The 25,186-nt window shown below is 39.0% G+C and overlaps 1 protein-coding gene, 1 long non-coding RNA gene and 1 pseudogene across 5 annotated transcripts in view; 2 read left to right on the top strand and 1 right to left on the bottom strand.

Moving 5' to 3' along the window:
• Positions 1 to 25,186, bottom strand: part of LOC105477886 (syntaxin binding protein 6) — a 254,686-nt gene that overhangs the window by 53,811 nt on the left and 175,689 nt on the right. The window lies entirely within an intron of this gene.
• Positions 1 to 25,186, top strand: part of LOC105477887 (uncharacterized) — a 116,308-nt gene that overhangs the window by 62,637 nt on the left and 28,485 nt on the right. The window lies entirely within an intron of this gene.
• On the top strand, positions 10,574 to 11,110 carry LOC139364327 (large ribosomal subunit protein eL21-like; annotated as a pseudogene).

The following is a 25,186-nucleotide window of genomic DNA, read 5'->3' as shown; positions in this document are numbered from 1 at the left end:
AGTGCAGCCTCTGTCTCCTGGGCTCAAGCGATCTTCCCTCATCAGCCTCCCAACTAGCTGGGACTACAACAGATATGTGCCACTACATCCCGCTAATTTTTAAAGTTTTTGTAGAGATAGGGGTCTATGTTATCCAGGCTGGTCTCAAACTCCTGGGCTCCAGTGATCCTCCCACCTTGTCCTCCCAGAATGTTAGGATTACAGGTTGAGGCACCATGCCCGACCTAAATCTGTATGTTTTAAGGAAGGTCTGTTTCTTTTTTGTTTTTCAAAAGAACAGCAACAACAAAAACGGTGGTACTTCAGTCATGTGCACCAAGCCACTGGGGAAAAATGTAGGATGCCCTTAAACAGTTCCTGCTCCATTAACTCCAAAGGTGGAAGGAAACAATAAAATCAGTACATAGGGCTTTGGGAAGCAGATTTCCTCAGTCTACTGAAGAGATATTCACAAAGAAAAAAGTTTTCCAGACAGAAGTTTCCTGATTTTGAATCACTAGTTCCTTAGTATCACTAGTTCCTAGGTATCCAACTATATACCACATTCTCATCTCCACAAGTGGAAGAAGAGACAATGGAAAGTCTAGGAAATTTTTCCAAAAGGGATGCCAAAAAGGAACCACTTTATGAAAATGTCTTCCTTTGTAAAGCAGTTTGGGTAAGTCTTTCAGTAGAAGGAGAAAAATAAAAAAAACATCTTGCTAAAATATTCTATAGGAAGGCTGCTTTAATATGAAGGTACAACACTACGTCCAGAGTAGTTAGCAACTATGCAAATAATAGAGCAAGTGCTTGCCCTACACCAACTTTGCAGGTGGTACTAGCTGGTTTTAATGCTTCCACATGCCAACAAGGAAGTGGCATTACTTTTGGAATGTGCAATTTTAATGCCACATGAGATCTAGTTAGTACTTTTAAAATCTAGTCCCTTTAATTTTAAACCTTCTTTATGCTGTTGATAATTTTATTAAGTGTAAAAATATGTAGATTTTTATTTTGAAAGGATACTTTCTTTTTCAAGTAAATGACAGGTAGTCCTGGACTATTACATTTTTTTTTTATTTTTTAATTTATTTATTATTATTATACTTTAAGTTGTAGGGTACATGTGCATAACGTGCAGGTTTGTTACATATGTATACTTGTGCCATGTTGCTGTGCTGCACCCATCAACTCGTCATTTACATCAGGTATAACTCCCAATGCAATCCCTCCCCCCTCCCCCCTCCCCATGATAGGCCCCGGTGTGTGATGTTCCCCTTCCTGAGTCCGAGTGATCTCATTGTTCAGTTCCCACCTATGAGTGAGAACATGCGGTGTTTGGTTTTCTGTTCTTGTGATAGTTTGCTAAGAATGATGGATTCCAGCTGCATCCAAGTCCCTACAAAGGACTCAAACTCATCCTTTTTTATGGCTGCATAGTATTCCATGGTGTATAGGTGCCACATTTTCCTAATCCAATCTGTCACTGATGGACATTTGGGTTGATTCCAAGTCTTTGCTATTGTGAATAGTGCTGCAATAAACATACGTGTGCATGTGTCTTTATAGCAGCATAATTTATAATCCTTTGGGTATATACCCAGTAATGGGATGGCTGGGTCATATGGTACATCTAGTTCTAGATCCTTGAGGAATCGCCATACTGTTTTCCATAATGGTTGAACTAGTTTACAATCCCACCAACAGTGTAAAAGTGTTCCTATTTCTCCACATCCTCTCCAGCACCTGCAACAGCCCTTCATGCTAAAAACGCTCAATAAATTCGGTATTGATGGAACGTACCTCAAAATAATAAGAGCTATTTATGACAAAACCACAGCCAATATCATACTGAATGGGCAAAAACTGGAAAAATTACCTTTGAAAACTGGCACAAGACAGGGATGCCCTCTCTCACCACTCCTATTCAACATAGTGTTGGAAGTTCTGGCTAGGGCGATCAGGCAAGAGAAAGAAATCAAGGGTATTCAGTTAGGAAAAGAAGAAGTCAAATTGTCCCTGTTTGCAGATGACATGATTGTATATTTAGAAAACCCCATTGTCTCAGCCCAAAATCTCCTTAAGCTGATAAGCAACTTCAGCAAAGTCTCAGGATACAAAATTAATGTGCAAAAATCACAAGCATTCTTATACACCAGTAACAGACAAACAGAGAGCCAAATCAGGAATGAACTTCCATTCACAATTGCTTCAAAGAGAATAAAATACCTAGGAATCCAACTTACAAGGGATGTAAAGGACCTCTTCAAGGAGAACTACAAACCACTGCTCAGTGACTATTACATTTTAACCTTAAAATTAGGAACCTTAACCCCTGGAAGGCTTGAATTCCCCACTGCCCTCCCCAGACTAGGACCATGATACGGTTGTATTATAATGGATACAGAGTACTAACTGAGGTATGCATGTATAAATCAGTGAGGGAATGAAAGTTTTTTTTTAAGTTTTAATTTTTGGCCTTTGAGCTTCTTGTGGAGAACTTAATATATTCTTGAGTCAGGTGGCTGCTTTTGATGCCTTTGATGGCTCCTCTACAAAAGGAAGAAGAGTTCCTGTGCCCATAAGAAACCATGAACTTACTTCAGTTTCAATTGTTTAGTTTCAAAATTCAGCCACAGTTTTAAGGAATTTGAACATTTTCTTACTAGAAAAGAGGAGTATCCCAAGAACTACAAGTAAGAGTAAAGAAAATGTTAATAACCAAGAAGTTATAGAAATATCAAAGACTAGAAGAGAGGAATTTAGGGGTTAAAACCTCTTACAACAATCTCTTTTCCTCCAATCCTTATTCTAGCAGCATCTCTCTTAAGTGATTCTGTTTGTTTCGGGCTTCCTGAAAATCTGATTTCAGGGAGACTCAACAACCCGAGGTTTCCCAATGTGTTTGATTTTTTAACTTCCTTAGACATTTCTCCATAGACCTGCAGAGAAAATAAATTTGCATGCATTTTGGATAAGGGGAACACATATGATGAATTATAAAACCTAGTTATTAGTTACTGCAAACTAATAGTTATATATTATATGGAAAGTTTATATAACATGTCTGTTTCATGTAATATAACTGTGAAACAAACAAACAAACAGGTCAGAGCAAGACAGTAAATGCCCAGAGTTGTGACAACTGATGGTTTCTGAAAGGGATTAAATCCAATTCCACCTATGGTATTAAACAAGGAGGATAATGGAAGGGGTTAACTACAGTCATAAAGTCTTATTCTGTTCTTACTTCCTCAATTCTAGTAACAGATGTAAACATCATTTTTGATCTATTCTTAGGCGAGATTTACAGAGTATCAAAAAACAAAGGCTTCAAAGCAGCAGCCACTTGACTCAAGAATGTATTAAGTTTCTCCACAAGAAGCTCAAAGGCTGAAAATAAAAACTCGAAAAAGAGATTTCTTTAATGTTATGCTTTCCTTTAACATTGTCCATTATATACTGAAAAGTGTAGGGCAAACAGCAATTCTCTTCAGGAAAATGTCATACATGGTAGAAATTCAATGCATATTTTACCTAGAAGAGCGGCTAAAAAGCAGTCTTAGAACTAAGAAACCCTTTACAATGAGAAGAGATGGAAGCGTTTCTGCAGCTAAGGAAGCAGGTGAGGGAAGGGCCTGTGACTATGCTCCCGGACACCACGCACCTGCTGCTGAGCATCCTCTTTCAACACATAGGTTAGGTCTAAAAGAACCATGGAAGGATGTCATGAGCACATGGATCTCCTCTAATGTGAGAAGGCCATTCCAAAGGGAAAGAAAGGGACTCAAATTTGAAGGAGAAAGAGTAACACACAGAGAATTTTTAAATGGACTAGATACTAAACATATAATATCACTAGGTTTTTGGAAAAATCAAAGCTGCTATTACTTGGCAAGCATAAGCTGTGAAATATAATTACCACTATCAGTCAAGCAAAGGCAGATTTATCTGCTCTCTTGGCTCTCCTCCCTCCTCACCACCACCACCATCCCTTCCTCAGTATTTTTAATCATACATTGTAAATGAAGGGATACAGCACCGAACTTCTAAAAAAAGTGCATGGTATCACTAAGAACCTGCCACCTTCTCTCTCTACTGTGTTCGACTGGGGAGTAAAATCCAGCAACACACTCGGGTTAAAACCAAGATCAACTACATTATAAAAATTATCTAAAATTAAAATTAGCTGAATTTATTTTAATTTAAAAAATTATTTTAATTTTTAATTTTTTAAACTCTAGGCAGTATTTACTAAAGCTAAACATGTACATATTTTATGACCCAACAATTCTAATCCTGTGGCTACATCCAATCCAGATAAGTGCTATGTCTACCCTCCTACCTGAAGTAACCAAACATGGACAAAATATATGAAGCAATGGTTTTTAAGGCGTTGTATATCAAGCAATGAAGCATAGTGACCCCTGAGAGATGGGAAATGAGTAAGGTAAGCCCTACAATTGTTCTAGTTTACTGCTTTGAGAGAGTTTCTAGGCTGTGGTGCAGGGAGGAATAACCCACGAAGAGACTAGCAGATTCCCTGAGTTGAAGCGAGTGCTGAGAACCCAGGGATATCAAGGTGGCTAAAATTCTTAAGACAGAGTACTAGAGAAGACAGACACAGACAAAACTCTAGAAATCTGCAGAGATTTGCCCATGACAATTCAAATGAATGATTCCCATCACATGTTTGTGAGGAAACTACCTGAGGTTTAAAAAATAATCACTCAAAATGAATAGAGGATACAGTACTCCACGCTCACACAGGGCTGGCTATAGTGCCTGTTTCCATCATCCAGACTGTTAAAACCTCAAGATTCCTGGGGCACTGAGTAGAATACACAGAAAAGTCCCGCTTCATTAGTGAGGAATAATTAGACCTAGACAAGCAATGCTCTAGTCCTGTACAACAAATGTGGTATGAAGATGATGTAGTATTGAGTTTATAAAATATGAAAAAGTAAAATGTATAGCAACAGTAGCAACATTTGGGATGGGAGAAATGAAAGTGAACTATTGGACAGTTTTCATACTATACATGAAGTAGCATATTACCTGAAGGTAGAGTATGCTAAAGATATAGGCTATAAACTCTAAAATTACGAAATGAAACCACTAAAATAACAAGAGAGTCACAGTTGTAATGGATAAATCTATAGATTTAATGCTATCTCAATCAAAATTCCAGTGGGCTTTTTTTTTTGTAGACTATGACACATTAATTATAAAACTCATATGGAAGTTCAAAAGGCTAGAAGAGCGAAAACAACTATGGGAAAAAAACGTTGGAAGACTTACACTATCTGATTATAAGACTTGTAAAACTAAATGTAATACGGTTGATGGTTATGTACTCTGCAAAATTCATGTTAAAACCTAATCCCCATTGCAAAAGTATTGAGAGGTGGGCCCTTGAGAAAGAGATCGGGCCACAAGAGCTCCAACCTCATGAATGAATTTAGTGCCTTCTAAAAGGGACCTGGGAACTAGCTTGGCCCTTTTGCCCTTCTGCCACATGAGTACACAGCATTCATCTCTCTGGAGGATGCAGCATCAAGGCACTATCTTGGAAACACACACTGGGCTCTGCGCAGATACTGAACCTGCCAGTGTCTTGATCTTGATCAGCACCTCCAGGACTGTACAAAAAATGTCTGTGGTTGATAATTGCCTAGTCTCAGGTATTGTGTCACAAGAAGCACAAATGGATCAAGACACTAAATTAATCAGGACAATGTAATACTGGCATCATGACAGACACATAGATCAATGGAACAGAATAGAGAGGCTGGAAAGCCCTGTACGTATGTGGAAAACTGGTTTTCAATAAAAGTGAAAAGGCAATGCTATGGAGAAAGGACAGTCTTTTCAACAAATGGTACCGGAACAACTGGATATCCACATGTACACAGAGGAACTTCATTTCATACTTTGTACTATACACAAAAAATAAATCAAAATGGATGATATATCTAAATGTAAAGGCCTAAAATTACAACACTTTTAGAAGAAAACAAAGAAGAAAATCACTATGACCTTGGGTTACGGCAAAGATTTCCTATATATAACACTAAAAGCACAATTTATGAAAGACAAAGTTAATAAGTAGGACTTCATGAAAAACTCACTCTCTTTAAGAAAATTAAAAGACAAGCCACAAGCTGTGAGAACATATTTGCAAATCATATCTGATAAACTTGTATCTGCCAGGCACAGTTGCTCATGCCTATAATCCCAGTACTTTGGGAGCCTGAGGTGGGCAGATTGCTTGAGCTCAGGAGCTTGAGACCAGCCCAGGCAACATGGTGAAACCCTGTCTCTACAAAAAATACAGGAACCAGCTGGGTGTGGTGGCACATGCTTATAGTTCCAGCTACTCAGGAGGCTGAGGTAGGAGGATTGCTTGAGCCTGGGAGGCAGAGGTTGCAGTGAGCTGAGATCATGCCACTGCACTCCAGCTTGGGAGACAGAGTGAGACTCTGTCTGAACACACACACACAAACAACAACAAAAATCTTGTATCAAGAATATACACTTAGAAACTCTCAAAATTCAACAAAAGAAAGCTAAATTAATAAGCAAAAGTGAAAAGGCAATGCTATGGAGAAAGGACAGTCTTTTCAACAAATGGTACTTCACTAAAGAAGGTGTGGATGGAAAATAAGCACATTAAAGGATGCTCAACATTACTAGTCATCAGGGAGATGCAAATTAAAACCACAATAAGATATTATACACCTACTATTAAAAATTAAATTAAAAATACTAAGGATACCAAGCGTTGGCTTGTATACAAATGTTCAGAGCAGATTTATTTGTCATAGCCAAACACTGGAAACAACCCAAATGTCCCTCAGCAGGAAAATGGATAAACTGTGGTATATCTATACATGGAATCAGAGATGAAAGCAAGTGCAGATTATGGAGACTGGTGAACAAGGCTTTGTAAACACGAAGCAGGGGAGTCAAAGATGTGACCTGCATTATAAAAAATGTTCTCCAACTGCTGCAGGTCAAAGAGGTCATGGCAGGAATGGGTATGAAAGCAGGGAAACCCTTCTGGAACTTCTATGGCAATAGCCCAGGAGAGAGGTGCTGCCCGTAGCTTAGACCAGATGGTAGTAGTAAAAACAGAGAGAAAAGGGATAGTCTAACCCACTCTTCATTGCAGTTGACTCTCCAGACCAAAATCTTCAAGGTCACTCACCAAGTCCCAGGCATGTTCGTACCTCAGTGCCTAATGAATTGGAGGCCACTGCTTATTGAACATCATATTTTGTACATGTCAGGAAAATAAAGATAATTCTTTGTATTTTTATTTACCTGCAGTGCTATCAGACTGTAAATAACCTGAAAATGCAAGACTATGTCTTTGCATTCTTCAGGTACATGGTAGGGTGCCCCACTGAGAGTTTTAACTCAAATATGCATCACATGACATATCTCCATTCTGATCAGAAATAACCATCTATTTGCTGTATGTACTGGTGACTGTGATTAGCAATATTTCACCTGCCCCACTATCTTTTTTGGCTATCTCTCTCTCTCTTTTTTTTTAAATCCAGGGTCATTTAAGGCAATATGGGGAAACAAAAAAAGAATAAGCAGGCACACCTGACTACCAAATCCCGCTATGTGGTAAAGAGCAGCTTCTCTCATACAGAAAGCCGGCATCTCTGTGACTTCTGTGCAGATACCAAGGTGAAACAGATTGTTATGCACATCATTAGTATTTATGTGGCAGCCTATGAATCATTCCCAAAATAAATGATGCCACTTGTGGTAAATGATTTCTTCCTAAGAAAAATCCCTGGGGGGTCTTTCCAGAGCACAGCCTTGATGAAGATTCAGAACAAAAGAAATAAAATCCCCGACTCTCTGGTGCTGGATAAGTGGTGATATGCTCAGCTTTCTCTATTCAATTCTCCACTGATACTTTGTGCCTAAATCGCAACATAATTGGAGGACAAACTGTTTTACGGAGATGAGCCACAACTACCAAAACACTTGCTCTTCTCAAAACTCGGCTGTTATGACGTCTGCACACTTCCATCTACTTGTCCCATGGTATCGTCCCCTCCCTCAGACTTACGGCCTAAAGTAGAGTTTATTCTGATAAAGCCAATCTAAAGAGAACAGTCACCAGATTGAGACAGAGAGAAGCTGTTGCTCTCAATAAATACTAAAAGTGGTCCCTAAACTTTGTTCCATGGGGTTCAGGGATATAGCTCAGTGCTTATCCAACTTTTTGGTGTGTACACTATGAAGTATGGTTCCTTAGTTTTACTGGATGTCACTGTTTTCCACTGTGAAAGTAAGGGCATTATATTAAAAAAATGAGTAACAGGAACACCCATTATGTATAGTATGGTTTGTGTTAGGCAGAGAATAAATTTATCAAAGGATCATGCATGCCAGTAAGCAGACCTGCTAATTTTGAATTTTCAAGCCCTTTGCATAAACTTATTTTGGAACTAAAACCTCAGTTTACTTTCACTGAAATTTGAGGCAGAAATCATCAACTCTGCATTGGAAGGTAACCTATACTAGGTTTAAAGCTGTACTTAACGAGGGGCCAAATATGTGAAGCCCTTAGATCAACAAAACGCTACGAATTATAACTTCTATTGGCTCCTTCAAAAGCAATGTTTTGCATTCTTTTAATGTACAAGCTAAAGTTCTGTTCAGCCTATTACACCAATTTGACATAATTAAAGTTCACTTAACTGATTTTACATGTACAGTTTGTACTTCTGCCTATGTAATCAAGGTAATACAGAGTTATAGAGTGGGAAGATATCTCAAGATGTTTATTCTCCACTCCACATGTTACCTTTGGGCATGTTACCTTCTAAGATACATTATTCCAGTGTTATTTTTTTTACTCTCATAAAAATAATTTACAACCCATCCTAATATTTAAAAAGTGTGACAAGAAACTCTTCTTTCAGGTTATGACTACAGCCATTTGCATTTGCTTATATTTTCATACTCTTGAAATCTGTCATTTAAACGGTCTCCAGTTTTCTTCATGTTCAAATTGTCCTGGTTCATTTAGTCTTCCTAAATAGACTCCCTACCCCATCACCACCACCTGTGTGGTCCTCCATTGACCCTAGCTGAGCTCTCCATGTCCCCTTTCAGATCTAAGTGGAATGGTTTAAAAACACATCACAAAAATGTGAAACACAACAAGTTCACATTCAGAGTTGGACTGGTCAGCACTGCTATTTGAGTATGCCTGAATTTTTAAAAACTATGATGCTATATGCTCATGGCCATCTTGTTATCTGCCATGGTGCTTTATAGGCTCATTCTTTGGCCACATACTTAAAGAGATCAGAGAAAAATGTAATTGACATTTGAAACATGTTTTTTTTTTTTTTCTCTAGAAGCCACACCAATATTTTGCATCCCATTATGTTCTTTTTTCACTATTTTCATATAGCAGGAAGCCCATTTTAAACTGCTTAAGGCAGAAAAAGCTATTTCCTTTCCTCACTATAGAATTTCACACTGGAGAGGCATGGCTTCTACTTCTATGCCTTCTCCAGCTCCCATTCCCAATCAAAGTAGAGCGAGGTGTTTAGCAGAATTCTTTGCACACGGTAAGCATCAATAGTGAGTATATCCATTAAACGAACACTATTAATATTGGGTGATAGGTTGTTGGAAGTAGGAAGATGGCACGGGGGAAAAAAGATTAAAAAATGAAAGGTGTTGTGTGAAGTCTGTTGGCAGGTGTAACCGGTAGTTGCCATGGCTTGAATAACTCCCATCGAGAAAGAGTAACTTCCATGAATATGTGCTGTAGGCCTTGCTTCATCAAGCTGTACATTAGGAATGTGCCAGAGGATGCTGTCAGGGGCAAAGGTCACAAGAACACTCACAAAGCAGCAACCAGCTGAATATTTACTACCTGCAGAAGCAAATGATAAAATCTCTCCTCTCCAGAGCAAGGACTGTCTGCGCGACGTTGCCGCTTTCAAGCCATGGCCCACTACTGGATGGTGCCTGGATGGCTTGTGAGAAGAATGGAGCACATTTTCCAAATGTGAAGATCACTAACTCAGGAACTCTGATGTCTTCCAATAACCTAAACTCAAATATCATTGCCTGGGACCATGGATCAAAACATTCACCTGACTCATCAGAGCTAGTAACTTTATAAGAATCTGCCTCTCTGGGATGTGTGAGGCCACAAAAGCAATGCATCTGCTTGAGAGTCTTTACTAACAATCTGGTGCCTCCATCTGACTCCATGGGCCCAGATCTCCACGGCCAACAGACTAATTTCTTAATTAGCCTTTGCCAGGCCTCCTGCATACCTTAGCACTAAGCAGTACCAGCACTTCTACAAAGAAGGAAAATTTTTCAGGAACTAACAATATTAAACAAATAAACAGAGAAACTAAACTATGCCAAAATTCCCATGAAGACTTACTTTTTCAAACAGAAATTTTAGTCTATTAGCAAATCAGCAGATTCCTAGACACACTCTAGTATGAATAAGAAACCCAAATGGGTCTCAGAGGATAAGCATTGAGGAGTAAAATGCAAAATAAAATACAAAAAAAAGCCCTTTCGGCCGGAACTGCCATCTTCCAGTAATTTGCCAAAATGACGAACACAAAGGGAAAGAGGAGAGGCACCCGATATATGTTCTCTAGGTCTTTTAGAAAACATGGAGTTGTTCCTTTGGCCACGTATATGCGAATCTATAAGAAAGGTGATATCGTAGACATCAAGGGAATGGGTACTGTTCATAAAGGAATGCCCCACAAGCGTTACCATGGCAAAACTGGAAGAGTCTACAATGTTAGCATGCTGTTGGCATTGATGTAAACAAACAAGTTAAGGGCAAGATTCTTGCCAAGAGAATTAATGTGCGTATTGAGCACATTAAGCACTCTAAGAGCCGAGACAGCTTCCTGAAACGCGTGAAGGAAAATGATCAGAAAAAGAAAGAAGCCAAAGAGAAAGGTACCTGGGTTCAACTGAAGCGCCAGCCTGCTCCACCCAGAGAAGCACACTTTGTGAGAACCAATGGGAAGGAGCCTGAGCTGCTGGAACCTATTCCCTATGAATTCATGGCATAACAGGTGCTAAAAAAATAAAAATAAAAGACCTCTGGGCTGAAAAAACAAAACAAAACAAAACAAAAAAAACAAAAAAAAGGATGAAAGACAAATGCATTTGAGCCTGGCAATGCAAACCTACATTGGCAAATCAGGAATTACAAATAAGATAACTGGCCACAGTTCTCCAAGTGTCTTTTTATTGAATCTTTTCTCAGCTGCTGTGACTTCATACCTGAAATCAGTGATAACATACAATGCTAGGCATGCACATTTTGGAGTTCCAAGGCACTTGAGATCCTGTATAGCGCAGACACATAGGCCATCACACAAAACCCTAAGCGCTGGCAAAATCATGCCAATTCTAAGCAGTCTTAGAGGAAGTGACTGACACAGTGACTAACAAAGGCCATTTCAGGGTGTGATGCTGTTACAAGGATAGAATGAATGCCTCTCTCCTATATGTCTCTGCTAAAGAGGTCAAGGATGTCAATGAGAGTAGGGAGATGCCAGGGTCCACCCAGTGGCAGTGCAAAGGCTGCCCTCTTGACCACAGGCCATCATCCTTAACCCTTATAGTTAGAATTCTGTGCAAATGGCTTGGCTGTGAGTCCTTATCACTGCTGTCAATTGTCTTGTCACATGTAGAAGATGTTATTCTGATGGGTAAAATTACTCAGAAGTCTTGATAGTTCAAGTCTAAATTACAGAACTTATTTCTAGAAAAATAAAGGTTTGATTCTCTAAGTAATGCAATGTAATGGATCATCACAACTGTGCCCAAATACACAATGTCTGGCTGGTCTTCACCTATTCAGCCTCACTTTCAATTCCACACCTCCATGACCAAACTCCATTAGAGGCTGGACACCGCTGAAGTGGCCAACTCCTTCCAGGACCCGGCACATGTCATAGTTCCTCCCATCAGCACACTGCGCTGCCTGTGGCTTCTTAGCCTGGGATGCCTTCACAGCCACCTCCTCCAAATCTAACGTGTGTCCGTCCTTCACAGGCCAAGTCTAGATCCTCCCTCTGCCACATGGCTTTCCTCAGCACTCCAGCTCACACTTCTTGCCTTTCCCAAAACGTTTTTAATTTTTCTCTGTAACATTCATTCTGGGACTTTGTTGTATGAATCTAATTCAGAAACATAAAGGAAACATGCTATTTGCAAGTAAATGGTTGGTCCTAAACTGCTAGGTTGCTTTTTATTTTTAATTTAATAGGTTAAGCTGTTTTTGTACATATCTTATTCATTCTATTCATTTGCTTGGGAAGTATTTTTGCCCTACAGGTGGTGCAAAGGGAAGCTTCAGCCAAACTCGTCATGAATTTATAAAAAAATCCTAAATTCAGAATGCATAAGCCTCCCTCGAATAAGAATGTATCCCCTGATAACCTTGCAATAGGATCTTGTTTATTAGTAGTTTGGTATTCTAGGCAAAATAGAATATAGTCCCTTCTTCTCAAGGGTTTTCAGGTTACATTTAGATGAAAAAAAAAATTCAAGCAAGAAATGGTAGTTCAGGGCCAAGAGAGGGTTCAACAAGCCAGAAGAGCCAGGGCAGTTTTCAGAGGAAGGCAAGTTCTGAAGAAAGACTCAGAGAAAGAAAAGAAACTGAATCCCTCAGGGGAGAGAAATGAACACACAGAATAGTCACTCTCACATGTCCCAGTGAATGGTGAAAAAGCCACATTTCCAGAGGCAACCAAGTAAAAGGTAGAGTGGAAATGGCTACGACGTGATTGGTTTGGGATTCTAAGAAATGAACAATGAAAACAGTGACTTCTATCTCTGGACTGAAGTCACTGTGGTGTCCCCATAGAAGGAAGTACGGTAACGGTCACTGCCTTCTGTGTGCGACATTTGTTTTTCTGCCTTAGTGTTAGACAACAACCACTAACTTTCTCCCTTTTCCTGAGGACTCCTTTGTAAGGAGATTCATTTTGCAGATGAAAGTCTGCACCCTGGTTCATTCTTCTCTGACTGATGGTAACAATGAGGGTGTAGGAGAAGAACATAGGAACAGTGTCCAAGCGTAACTGAAGGTGGCTGTGTCTGCCTGAACTCCTGCGCACACTCTTTTCCTAAGACAATGTGTATAACAATGCATAGACCACTGTGCCCACCTTGGATAGACAAGTGCCTTCTTTTGCTGGTGTGCAGGTGCAAAAGCCCTTCATTGTCAATTCTGCTGCCCTACAAATGAGATAAGGGAAGCATTTGTAGTATCACAAACTAAAGTTAGTATTCACTGAGCACACCAAATGGGAACTTCCAAATTTTAAGTAATGGCAATTTTTAAGAGATGGAGGAAGAAAAAACCACTTGCTTTCTCCTTGGAAAATTTCTCATTCCCTCTCTCCTCCTTTTGAGGGTACAAGGAATATTTTCTGGCCAGTTGTCTGAATTGAGGGCAGAGTGTTGTGGGGAAGGCATCCCTATTAAAGCTAGGGGCAAGGGAGATGAGAGGGACAATCACTCGGATTCTGATGTCCAGTGCTTATGCCCTAATTTCACATTTGTATTATGGGACTCATTATAATATTAGCCTCCATTTCCAATCAACATTTCCATAAAGTGTTGCTCAAGTATGTTCAGAAGAGGAGTGTTGAAAGCCCCTTGCCCTAGTTCCACCCACAGGTACAGACCTCATTATGCTATAGGCTCCATCCCATCCATGCCGTCTCAGCCACTATCCTTAAAAGGCTCTGGAGAAACACAGCCAGAATCCAAATCACTCCCAAATGTAAACACGCTTTGTTCACCAAAGCGTAAAGCCAAGCAGAAAGCTAGGATGGTCCATGCATTGTCACAGGTGGAAGGTCATTGTAATTCAAAGAATAAAGCTAATTAAGTGACTTTTTCAGATATGAGAAAAAAGTTGTTTGCTGAGACAACAAAGTAAAAGGAAATTTATGTGAGAATACATAAAATGTTTCCTGCTGGGAGTCTTAGACAAGGTCCCTTTGCAGGGGTCCCAGAACTATATAGTAGCTCTTTCAAAGAATTACACATAGACCGGCTGTCTCCTGAGAGGAAGGGGACGCTCCTTCCTGACTCCCTGTCAGTGGGAACATACTCATTAAACGGCTCTCCAGTGGAAGCCAATGTTTCTACTATCAAATCACCCTATCATTCCTCACCTGCTCCATCATGGGCCAAAACAGCACAGGATTTGGCCTAGAAACTAAGCAATCCCTTCTGCAAAGGAAGCTGCTCTACATGGGGAATGACCCTTGTACCCATTAGCACTGACTGCAGCTAACTGAATAACAGCAACAACTCTAACAGGGAGGAAGCATCAGAGAGAAAGCCCTGGACCAGGAGTCAGGAGGCTGGGGCTCCTGTGCCCATTCTGCCTGCCTGTCCATGGACATTTCAGACATGTGTCTTTTCCTGTCTGGGTATCAATTTCATCATTTGTAGGACAAAACCAGATGAGAAAGACCCTAAGAGCGCCTTCTAGTTTTGACCTTCTACAATTCTATGAGTCACAGAAGTGCATCTTGCATGCTGTGATGCCCTTCTCTCAAGCCTGGAGGTCTCACTGATAAAATGAGAAACAGAACACTATTTTATGGATAAAAACAGTATGATTGATCTTTACATAAAAGCTGAAAATGTATAATGTCTATTCATTTTAAAACATCCAACACACAGAGAATCTTCAACCTTTATGTCCAGGCATTGTTTTAGGACTCATTTGAGATTCTTAAAGAGATTGCCAGATGAACTGTTGGGGTGGGGGTAGCAAGGGGAGGACTCTTGGCAGGAAGGAGCTTCATGCTATGAGAAAGCTATTCTGTTGGGAGTGGAAAGATGTTATGCTCATAACTTTCCTAAATTCCCCTGGAGCGAATCATAGCCGAATATGAGACATTTATGTAAATTTTCTATTTCACTTAAGAGGAATTAAAACTGCCAACACTTGAATCATAAAGCAGTGTGACTATTCTGGAAAATTCTGACGGCACAAATAACATTCATCAAAAAATATTTACTGTGTGCATACTGAAGGAAAAGTGACACAAAGGGGTAAGGGTGGAAGAAGGGGAAATGAGTTGAGGGGTGTTAATAGGTACAAGGTGATTGAAGCGCAGTCATATTCATCAGGGGGTTCACATTTCAGAAGAGAAATAACAAGTCCCTAAGCGCTGAAATAGCAGCAGGATATGATAAATACGGCAACGTGCATTTCTTATCGCTACAAGTGTATAACACCAAATGGAGTGGAGGGGTGGGGTGAGAGGTGGGTTTTCGGTGGATGCAGGGCAGCTTCTTTATGAAAGCAGTGTCATTTGGGCTGTGGCTGGAAGGATGGGTAGGGCTGATAAGGATCAAGGAAAAGAGAAGCAAGGCAGATCTTATTTAACTCTGAAACTACCCTTGTGCTTCCATAACTAAAAAGAGGAACCCTACTAACTGGGGAAGGCCCACCTTACAGGTACAGAAATAAAACCAGCCAGAGAGCAGCTGATTTCTTTTAGAATGCCTTGACCTGGGATGAATCTTAAGACAACTCATATCCTGGCCAAGAATCCTGGATACTCTATGCTCAAACTTAATGTTTAGGAAGTAATCTTGTTAAATACATATTTATATTGAAAAGCAGAACTCCAAACTTCCTCGTCTTGTTTCCTGGCCTCAACACAAAGGCACTATTATTTTCTTGAAAAGGAAATTATTCCAGTGCCCCTGCCCAGGCTCTGACAACACGTGTTTGCCCTCAATCTCCTTCCTCTTCTTGCAAGGACACCCATAGTTATAACTCACATTAGTGTGGGGTAGCACAAGGGGTTTGACATAGAAGCAGCGATGATGTACTTGTGTTTCTGCTTAAACTGTGCAAACGATGTTCCTGAGAGAGAACATTGAGAATCTACTTCCCTTGAGATCTGCTATCTATTAGCAATTCAGCTGCAGGGCGAGGTTCACTTAATTTTAAAATGTAAGTCAAGAGCCTAAAATTGGTAATTGGGCATTTAATTGGGTCTGCGAAGGCACTTACTGGATTTTAACAGCTTCAACAGGTAATGTTTAAGAACATTAAAAATTAGAGCAATGATGAATCAGATGCAAATGGAAAGTGAATGAATTTTGGCACTATAATTTAACACACAGCTAAGTAGTGTTTTGAGCTGAAGATGTTGAGCCTGGTTGGTTTTCTTAAATTTTCTTACATGCCAGGGATTATCAAAATATTTCACTTTTTAAGCTTGGCTTACCTTATCATAAAACTCTACTTTGAAGAATTCAATTCAGCAGGTATATATTTGGCCTAATTGCAGTCAGTATTGCTTAAGCTTATAGGGAATGCTAAGAAGTATGAGCTTTATTAATATAGTGTGGTTAAACAAAACAAAGAACATCTGTGAATATAATAGAAATCTGGTCACTCACTGGGGCATCCAGTAGACATTGGCTGGACATCTGCTAATTGAATACAATGGCTCTTTTATGATGGTCTGTACTCAAAGACCTCAAAACCATTTTATAAATGCTACCAGTGCCTGCTGACTACTTGTTCTTTTTTAAATTTTATTTTAAACACGTAATACATTTTCACACAATTAAAAAATAACATATTGAGACATCTTACTCCCATCTCTGTGTCCATCTACTCCTTTCCTTTCCTCTTCCTCTGCCTTCCTGTATACCTTTAGATAATTTCTTTACATGGAAATAACAATAAACAGACAGTCTCATTTCCTCCCTTTCTTACACAAAAGGTAGTATATTATATACATTTTCTTTCTTTCCTTCCTCCCTCCTTCCCTCTTTTCCTTATTATTTTATCTGGGAACTCCTCAAGATTCATAGAAAAAATCTAAATTCACAGCAAACTTCTTCCTACTTTGTATAGCTGCATAACATTTACTCCATTCCAAGGATGAAACATGAACTACTTAACGAGTCCCCCACTGATGGATAGTGAGTTGTTTCTAATCTTTTACTACTGCAAACAATGCTGCATAACTAATTTTGCAAGTATGTTTTGAGAATAAAGTTCCAGAAGTGGATTGGATTACACATTCAAAAAGCAAACATACTTGTAATTTTAATAAATATTACCACTGGCCTTCTATAAGCAATGTAACATCTTGCATTCCCACCAGAAATCTATATCTATTTCCTCATATACATGCCAAGACAGTGTATAGTCAAGCTATGCTTTTACCAATTTGAGAGATAAGAAGTTACATCTCAGTGTAGTTTTAATTTGCATTTGTCTTATTATTGGTGAGGTCCATTTGTATTTATTTTCTTGTGAATTATCTGTTCTTTTTTTTTTTTTGCCCATTTTTCTATTGTGTTGACCATCTTTTTCTTAATGATTTCTAGTGGCTTTTTCTATTCTAAGGGGATTAGCCCTTTGTGATATGAGTATTCTCCCAGTATGTCATTTGTCTTTTGACTTATGAGGATTTGCACCATGACATTTTGGCAGTTTTGTTTTGTTATGCTTTTTTTAAAAAAATAGTCATTCATCAATGTTTTCTTCTATGGTGTCACGATTTTCAGTTGTAGATAGGAACTCCTTCCCCACGCCAAGAATCTGCCTTAAAACATTTCTGGTTTGAAAAAACAAACAACCCCATCAAAAAGTGGGCAAAGGATATGAACAGACACTTCTCAAAAGAAGACATTCATACAGCCAACAGACACATGAAAAAATGCTCATTATTACTCGCCATCAGAGAAATGCAAATCAAAACCGCAATGAGATACCATCTCACACCTGTTAGAATGGCAATCATTAAAAAATCAGGAAACAACAGGTGCTGGAGAGGATGTGGAGCAATAGGAACACTTTTACACTGTTGGTGGGACTGTAAACTAGTTCAACCATTGTGGAAAACAGTGTGGTGAGTCCTCAAGGATCTAGAACTAGAAATACCATTTGACCCAGTCATCCCATTACTGGGGATATACCCAAAGGATTATAAGTCATGCTGCTATAAAGACACATGCACACATATGTTTACTGCGGCACTATTCACAATAACAAAGACTTGGAATCAACCCAAATGTCCATCAGTGACAGACTGGATTAAGAAAATGTGGCACATATACACCATGGAATACTATGCAGCCATAAAAAAGGATGAGTTCGTGTCCTTTGTAGGGACATGGATGCAGCTGGAAACCATCATTCTCAGCAAACTATCGCAAGAACAGAAAACCAAATACCGCATGTTCTCACCCATAGGTGGGAAATGAACAATGAGATCACTTGGACACAGGAAGGGGATCATCACACACCGGGTACTATTGTGGGGAAGGGGTAGAGGGGAGGGATAGCATTAGGAGATATACCTAATGTAAATGACGAGTTAATGGGAGCAGCACACCAACATGGCACATGTATACATATGTAACAAACCTGCACGTTGTACACATGTACCCTAGAACTTAAAGTATAATAATAATAAAAAAATTTTTTTTCTGGTTTGACTTTTTAATATTTAAATATTTCATCTGTTTGAAATTTATGAAGTAGGGTCATGTATGCATTCAACTTTATTTTTTCCATATGGTGATTTAGTTATTCCAACACCATTAACAGTTTATCTTTTCCTCACTGATTTGAGATACGAATTTTATCCTACACCAAATTCTCCATAGATTTTTGTTGACCACAGATTTCACATGTGACCTTCAATCCTTTCAGAGAGCTGATCCAGTACTGGGAGAAGACATCAATTAAAATATCTAATAACCTTTTCTTATTTATTTATTTTTAAATTTATTTTTATTTATCTTTTTCAGTCCACCACTACAATGGGATAATGGCCTTTTCTTAAACTGAATTTCTTAGCAGACACACTGGGACATTCAACCACAACACACATTTCATCCTCATTAGCTGTTCTTCTGTCTAAAATTCACTAAATGTTTTCCTCTTTGACGCTGAGTTGAATCTGTGTAAACGATTTATGTCAGCAATGCAAATTAATAGGGAGCTATTATGCCTTTCCCTATTCTTACTGAAACAAAACTGTGAACTATAAAGAATTACTATAAAAGAACACAGTACCTAAAGTTCTCATTATACGGTGTTTGACCTGAATGACCACGTGCCTTAAATATGTTTAAATTAGTAAATGCTAGAAAGCCGATTGATAGCCTATAAAATGATAAAAATACATGAAGTCTAAGAAAATAAACCACAAAAAACAAATGGTCAGGTGAATTTAAACTATGAGCCATGTCAACAAAATAGAGAAAAAAATAGCTTCCTTTTAAAGAAAAAGAAGGAAATTTCCATCTATTAAATTTATCATTCCTATCAAACAATGAATAATCAAATATTACATACAAAATAATATGTAAGGCCGGGTGTGGTGGCTCATGCCTGTAATCCCAGCACTTTGGGAGGCCAAGACTGGCGGATCACGAGGTCAGGAGATCGAGACCATCCTGGCTAACACGGTGAAACCCCGTCTCTACTAAAAATACAAAAAATTAGCTGGGTGCAGTGGCGGAAGCCTGTAGTCCCAGCTACACGGGAGGCTGAGGCAGAACGGAGTGAACCTGGGAGGCGGAGCTTGCAGTGAGCCGGGATTGTGCCACTGCACTCCAGCCTGGGCAACAGAGCGAGACTCCGTCTCAGAAAAAAAAAAAAAAAAAGGTTTTGCTATGGTCATTTGTATTTCCTTTACAGCCCAATATAGAAATGTGTTTATTACATAGAAGATGAAAGCATAATAGGAGTTTTCCTTCTTTAAACAAAAGAAAAGGAAAAGAACAAAGTTATATGTAAAGAGTTTTGTACCCTAAAGCTTTTCCGGTAATCCATTTTGATACAGGAATAAATACTTAGTATCAAGATATTATTGATCAAAAGGATAAAAAAGTTTCTTGCTCTCCTCCCTGCTCCAGGCTGGCTCTCAGTGTGGATCAATATTTCTTTTCATTCAGACTCCATGATCTCATTTGGTACACTTTTATTTTCTTGCTTGCATCCAAGATAACTGACTCTCAGGGTTTGTTTGATGGCAATTCTATTATGGTCCTAAACCAATTATTTTAAGAAGAGATGAGGAAAAAAGGAGAGGAACTGTACAAACAAGCTGACAGAATCCATTTTATTCCTCTCCTTTTAATGTTTGTTGCCTTTCCACATAGCCTTTCTTTCTCTAAGCTCCGGGCACTCTTTTTACAAAAGAGAAACAGGATCTTGGTTGGCAGGACTTGCCCCCTGTGAACAATAAAAAGCCAAGCAGAGATAACAATTCCCACACAGTGGTAGGGCAGCTCCTGAGAGGCGACAGAGGGCAGCAAATGCCCGTGGAGGGTGTCTGGCTGCCTGCTCCGAACCCACCACCAATACAGGGGCAACCCAGAGATGATTTGTTTCTTGCTCCTTTTCATCCTCTTGGTGTATACTCCCTTTCATCACCTATTAAGTCATGAATCTGTTTCTACCCCTATGTTCGACAGTCATGTAGTCTGAGAAGGGATTGGCTGCCTCTGTGAGTGAAAGACTAAGATGTGACATTAATTACTGAACTGACATTTGTCTTCTCTCCTTGTCATGTCCCAAGTTGTCTTATGCTAAAGGGTGTTGGGAAAACATTTTAAAACGTACTTACTAATTCGCTATACTGTTCACAATATTCTCCAGGGAAACCAGCGGAAAGTTTCCTTAGTTAGGCACCACTAGGAATTTGCTTCTGGCGTTGAAAAAAACAAAAACAAACAAACAAAAAAACATAGCAACTAGGCACAGGAGCGAAGATTGTGAAAATTTTCCGGAGAGTGAAAAATCCATTCCCAACCTCTTGGGAGTACATTAATGCTTACTTCATGTCCACATGTTTATTGTGCCATGGGTACAACTGAGGCTTGTCTTATCAGCCTCAATGTGCATAGAGCGGAAGACCCTCTGAAGGACGGGGAGGGTCATAACCAGGAAACGTACAGGAAGTCAGTAAAAGGACCACGTCTCTAGTGCAGAAACTGTAGGCCAGGTACATGATGCATTGCTTCCTGCTACCTGGTGCTGAGTATTTGGGCTCTGTATTGAAAATGAAAGGTAAAGGGAGACATGAGAACAAAAATCTGGAAACATCCCAGTTCCCATTAATACAATAAAAGAGACATATATTTTAAATGACCAAATACAAAAAGAAGGCCATGCCATGGATCAAGGATGAGAACATGTCATGAACTGATGATGATGATGAATCGATTCTGTATACCCCGGTACTAAAAAGGAAAGAAAGGGAAGCAGGGACTTTAGAGGGCAGAGAAGAAGAGTTATCAGAACAGCATTGTGGGGCAGTTCCAATCTCTGAAAGGTCAGATGAGTCACATTTCATAAGGTTCCGACATTCATCCACTGCAACTGGGTTTTCTCATTGTTTTGAAAATCCAAAAACCAAGGATACTTTTCAGATACTATCCTACTGTTTTGAAAGCATTATTCTCACACACTTTTCATTCCTCTGCTATCTACTTGCTTCCCCATACACCTTACTTTGCAGGTAATGTTACCTCCAGTGAGCTGTCTAGAGGTTTGATCTCCTGGTTTTTTTTTTTTTTCTACAAATCTGAACAGAACAGTGGGAATTCTGGGAAAGGCTCAGGCTGTGTTCAGTGTTTGTGGGCCACTAATTGAAGGGTAAAAGTCAGAGGCAGCTTTCTCTACACTTTCTTGGAACTCCACTACTTCCTGAATCTTCACTTTCTAAAGGGCATGGTGGGTGGCCAGGGAGCCAGCAAACAGATGTAGTTTACATTGGAATACTCTTTAAATAATGGTAGAAAAGCAAATCCCTGTCTAGGGAATAGACTTGAGAAAATAACTCAAGTATTTGAGACACCATTCAAAATACCACGAAAAAGGCATTTAAACTGTATGGTGGGAAAACACCTGAATCAAGAAAATGGTAAGAATGACAAGCTGAAGTAAAACAGCAGAGATGACATTCATAAATTTAGTGTATTTGAATACAAAAACACAACTTACTATGAAAGTCCATTTATAGTCAGTCATGATATGAAGGCAGCTGTGCTAGACTGGAGTTTACCTAACCTCCCTGAAGGCAGGGGGACAGACTGAAAAATCACATGAGGACTGTTCCTAGCAATGACATGCATACATTTGTAAGAAGCTGGTGATCTGGGCTGGCTTGCTTGGGAAGAATAATGACAATGTTAGGAGTAGGCCTAGCTCCAGTCATCACTCTGAAATGTAGCTGCCAAAAGGGTGGGGAATACAGAGCAACTGTGTGTACAGGGCCTAGTGGTTGGCTGGAGCACAGATGTGCAGGATGGATTTATGAATATCTCTATGAATGGGGAAGATCCCCTCCAATTTGCCCAAAATTGGAGGCCAGTGGCCTACAGACTGGGAGGTGCAAATCAGGATGTTGGTTTTCTCCTTCCTATACCTTGGCAGGGCCCTCTTCTCACTATCACATCTTAACCTATCTCAAGACAGGTTCCTACATGAACTGCCCATCAATGCCTACCCTTCTTCTGGGTGACTGAGCATAAGAGGGACTTTCCCATGCCTATGGGACTTGGTCCTGACTTCCTTAACCTTGCGATGCTTGAAGCTCAAGCAGAACTGTGTATCTCCTCACTGGACCCAACAGGAGATGAGTACACCCATCTACAGAGCTGCTGTGTTTCTAGCACTCTGCTTCTTTTCAAGCCTGAACTGACCTGTGTCCACTCACTTCTATTTCACGTGCCTCCCTGGGGCTTTATTTATTTGGTCATTCTCTTCTAGTTCACTACTCCACCCCTAGTCATTCTCAGCAAGGCTTCATACATTCATAAATAAATTAATAAATTCATTGATAGATAGAACCCTTAAATCAGCCTAGCTCTAGCCTACCAACTCTCCACTGTAAGTTTATTTGTTCATATAACTGTTCATAGATAATCAGCTCCACTTGATATGTAATTCAAATTTATGCATCTAAAAGCTGGCAACACTTTTGAAACTTTGCAAATTCTTTCAGTCAGTAATATCATTTCTAGAAACTGCTCCTGAGAAAATAATAGTGAATGTGAATAAAGCTTTAATTACATGGTTAGGTCATGACATTGTTTATAATAATGAAATATGGATAATAACTTCAGTTTCCAATAAAAGGGATTAGTTACATGCATTCTGTTTTATTTTTACATAATTAAATATGCAACTATAATGCTATAAAATATTTAGTGACATGGAAAGATGTTCATTTAGAAAAGTAAATTATGAAAAAATATGTGTATATGTCTCATACTTATAACTACAAACACACACACAGATATGGTGTTCCTCTGACTGTTTACTTCTCTGTAAACAGAGTAATTCTCAAGTAGAGAAATACTGCTAAAAGCATGATTTAAAAAAATACACTCTTTATTTTAGAATAGGGTTAGATTTAACAAAAAAGCTGTAAAGGAACATTTGTCACCATGAATGAATCCATATTGATACATTATTATTAAATCAACTTCATTCTTTATTCAGATTTCCTTAGTCTCTACTTAATGTCCTCTATCTACTCCGGGATCCCATCAAGTATACCACTATTACTTTGGTAATTAAAAATCATATTGGTAAAAAATTGTGATCAAGGAAACCACAAAAATTTACGCCATAAACCATGGAGACAGTGCTCATGAATGGTAGAAGCCTCAAATATTAAATCTCCAACTATCTAGATATGGAAACCCCTTAGTCCCTAAAGCACCCACGTTGAATACTTTCAAAGATGGCTATGAGATGTGAAAAACTTCCCAGATATTCTGTTTATTACAGAAAAATGACCCGCTGGAATCACGGGGCTGGAATTAGTCAGCAGAGTTTCCACTGGGAAGTTTTGGTTCTGAGATCTGGCTTACTGACCAGTTTTTGTTCTTCTATAGTGTTTAAATCCCCCTGGGATTCTTCTGCAAAAGTGAATGGAAATGTCAGACTATCCTCCTCAAAGAATGTTTTCAAAACATGTTTTGAATTGGAAGTTTCCTACAACACACGCTCTTAAGTAATTGGCAAACAAAAGAACAAGCTATCTTTAAAACAAGGTTTAAACATAAGGGACAACTAAAAACATTAAATCTCCTCTTTCATATTAAAACCCCTATTTTATTAAAGGCTGCCTTCTCTTTAAGAAATTTCATAATCAATTTTCAGCATGTAACTGTATAGCTATCTCTGCACATCTTATTCAGAAGACAAAGAAAAAGAAGGCTTCGGCGAGTCATTAAGATTCAAAGGATCCATCAGCCACCTACATTCTGTGGAGTGGGACTGGTTGCAGACTAATCTAATCCTTAAAAGGTATACTAGGAAAAAAATATAACAATTTCCTCTTGTCAAAACACATTCATATCTTCAAATATAACTGTAAAGAATTTTGGTTAAAATGACCTGAAGCACAGCTGCAAAGAGCTCCTGATTTCAGTCTTCCATTCATAATGGAAATTCAGAAACAGAAGGTACCAACATCTCCTTTTCTGAAACAACAAATTTTCATTTTAAATTTCAATGACACAATAAAGGAATCCTAGTTTGATTCATTTTCCAGGGGACAGTAATTCTAATATAGCTCACTTTCCAAAAGCAATTGAAAAAAAAAACCAAACAAAAACCCCAATGCACTGCCTACCTGAACCAACAGTCAGTGCGAGATGGGCGGCACTCGCTGACATGGCGTTTCAGAGACTGTGCCTCTGTGTCTTCTCCCCAAGCATACACAAAGAATGACTTGGCACCAAAGTAGTTCTTCTGGAAAATCAATCTTCAATGCTAACTTTCCAAAAATATGCACATATTCAGTAAAGTATATGGATCTGTAATGTTTATGAATACCCTATTAATAATTTAATTATTTATGAATCCGTTTTTATATATTTTGCCCCATGACAGGTACATTCAGTATGAAATACTTAATTCTAAAGCTTCTCACTGTGCCTTGACATGGTTTTTGCCTTTATGTGTAAAGTCACATGAGAAATAAATACTTTTTAAGCTCTGAAGATGAAAGACATAAGGAAGCATTCCACAGGTTTGTCAGGAAACACAAGAGACTGCTTTTCTAGCTTTTCCAAAACTTCACTGCTTCCCCATTAGTGCTCTGTTCTGGCCTAGCCATGAAAAATCAAGAAG

This window comes from Macaca nemestrina, chromosome 7, assembly GCF_043159975.1.
Source record: "Macaca nemestrina isolate mMacNem1 chromosome 7, mMacNem.hap1, whole genome shotgun sequence".
In the NCBI taxonomy this organism is placed as follows: Eukaryota; Metazoa; Chordata; class Mammalia; order Primates; family Cercopithecidae; genus Macaca; species Macaca nemestrina.
The sequence above is the reverse complement of the archived record's forward strand: the minus strand, read 5'-3'. Positions and strand labels throughout refer to the sequence as shown.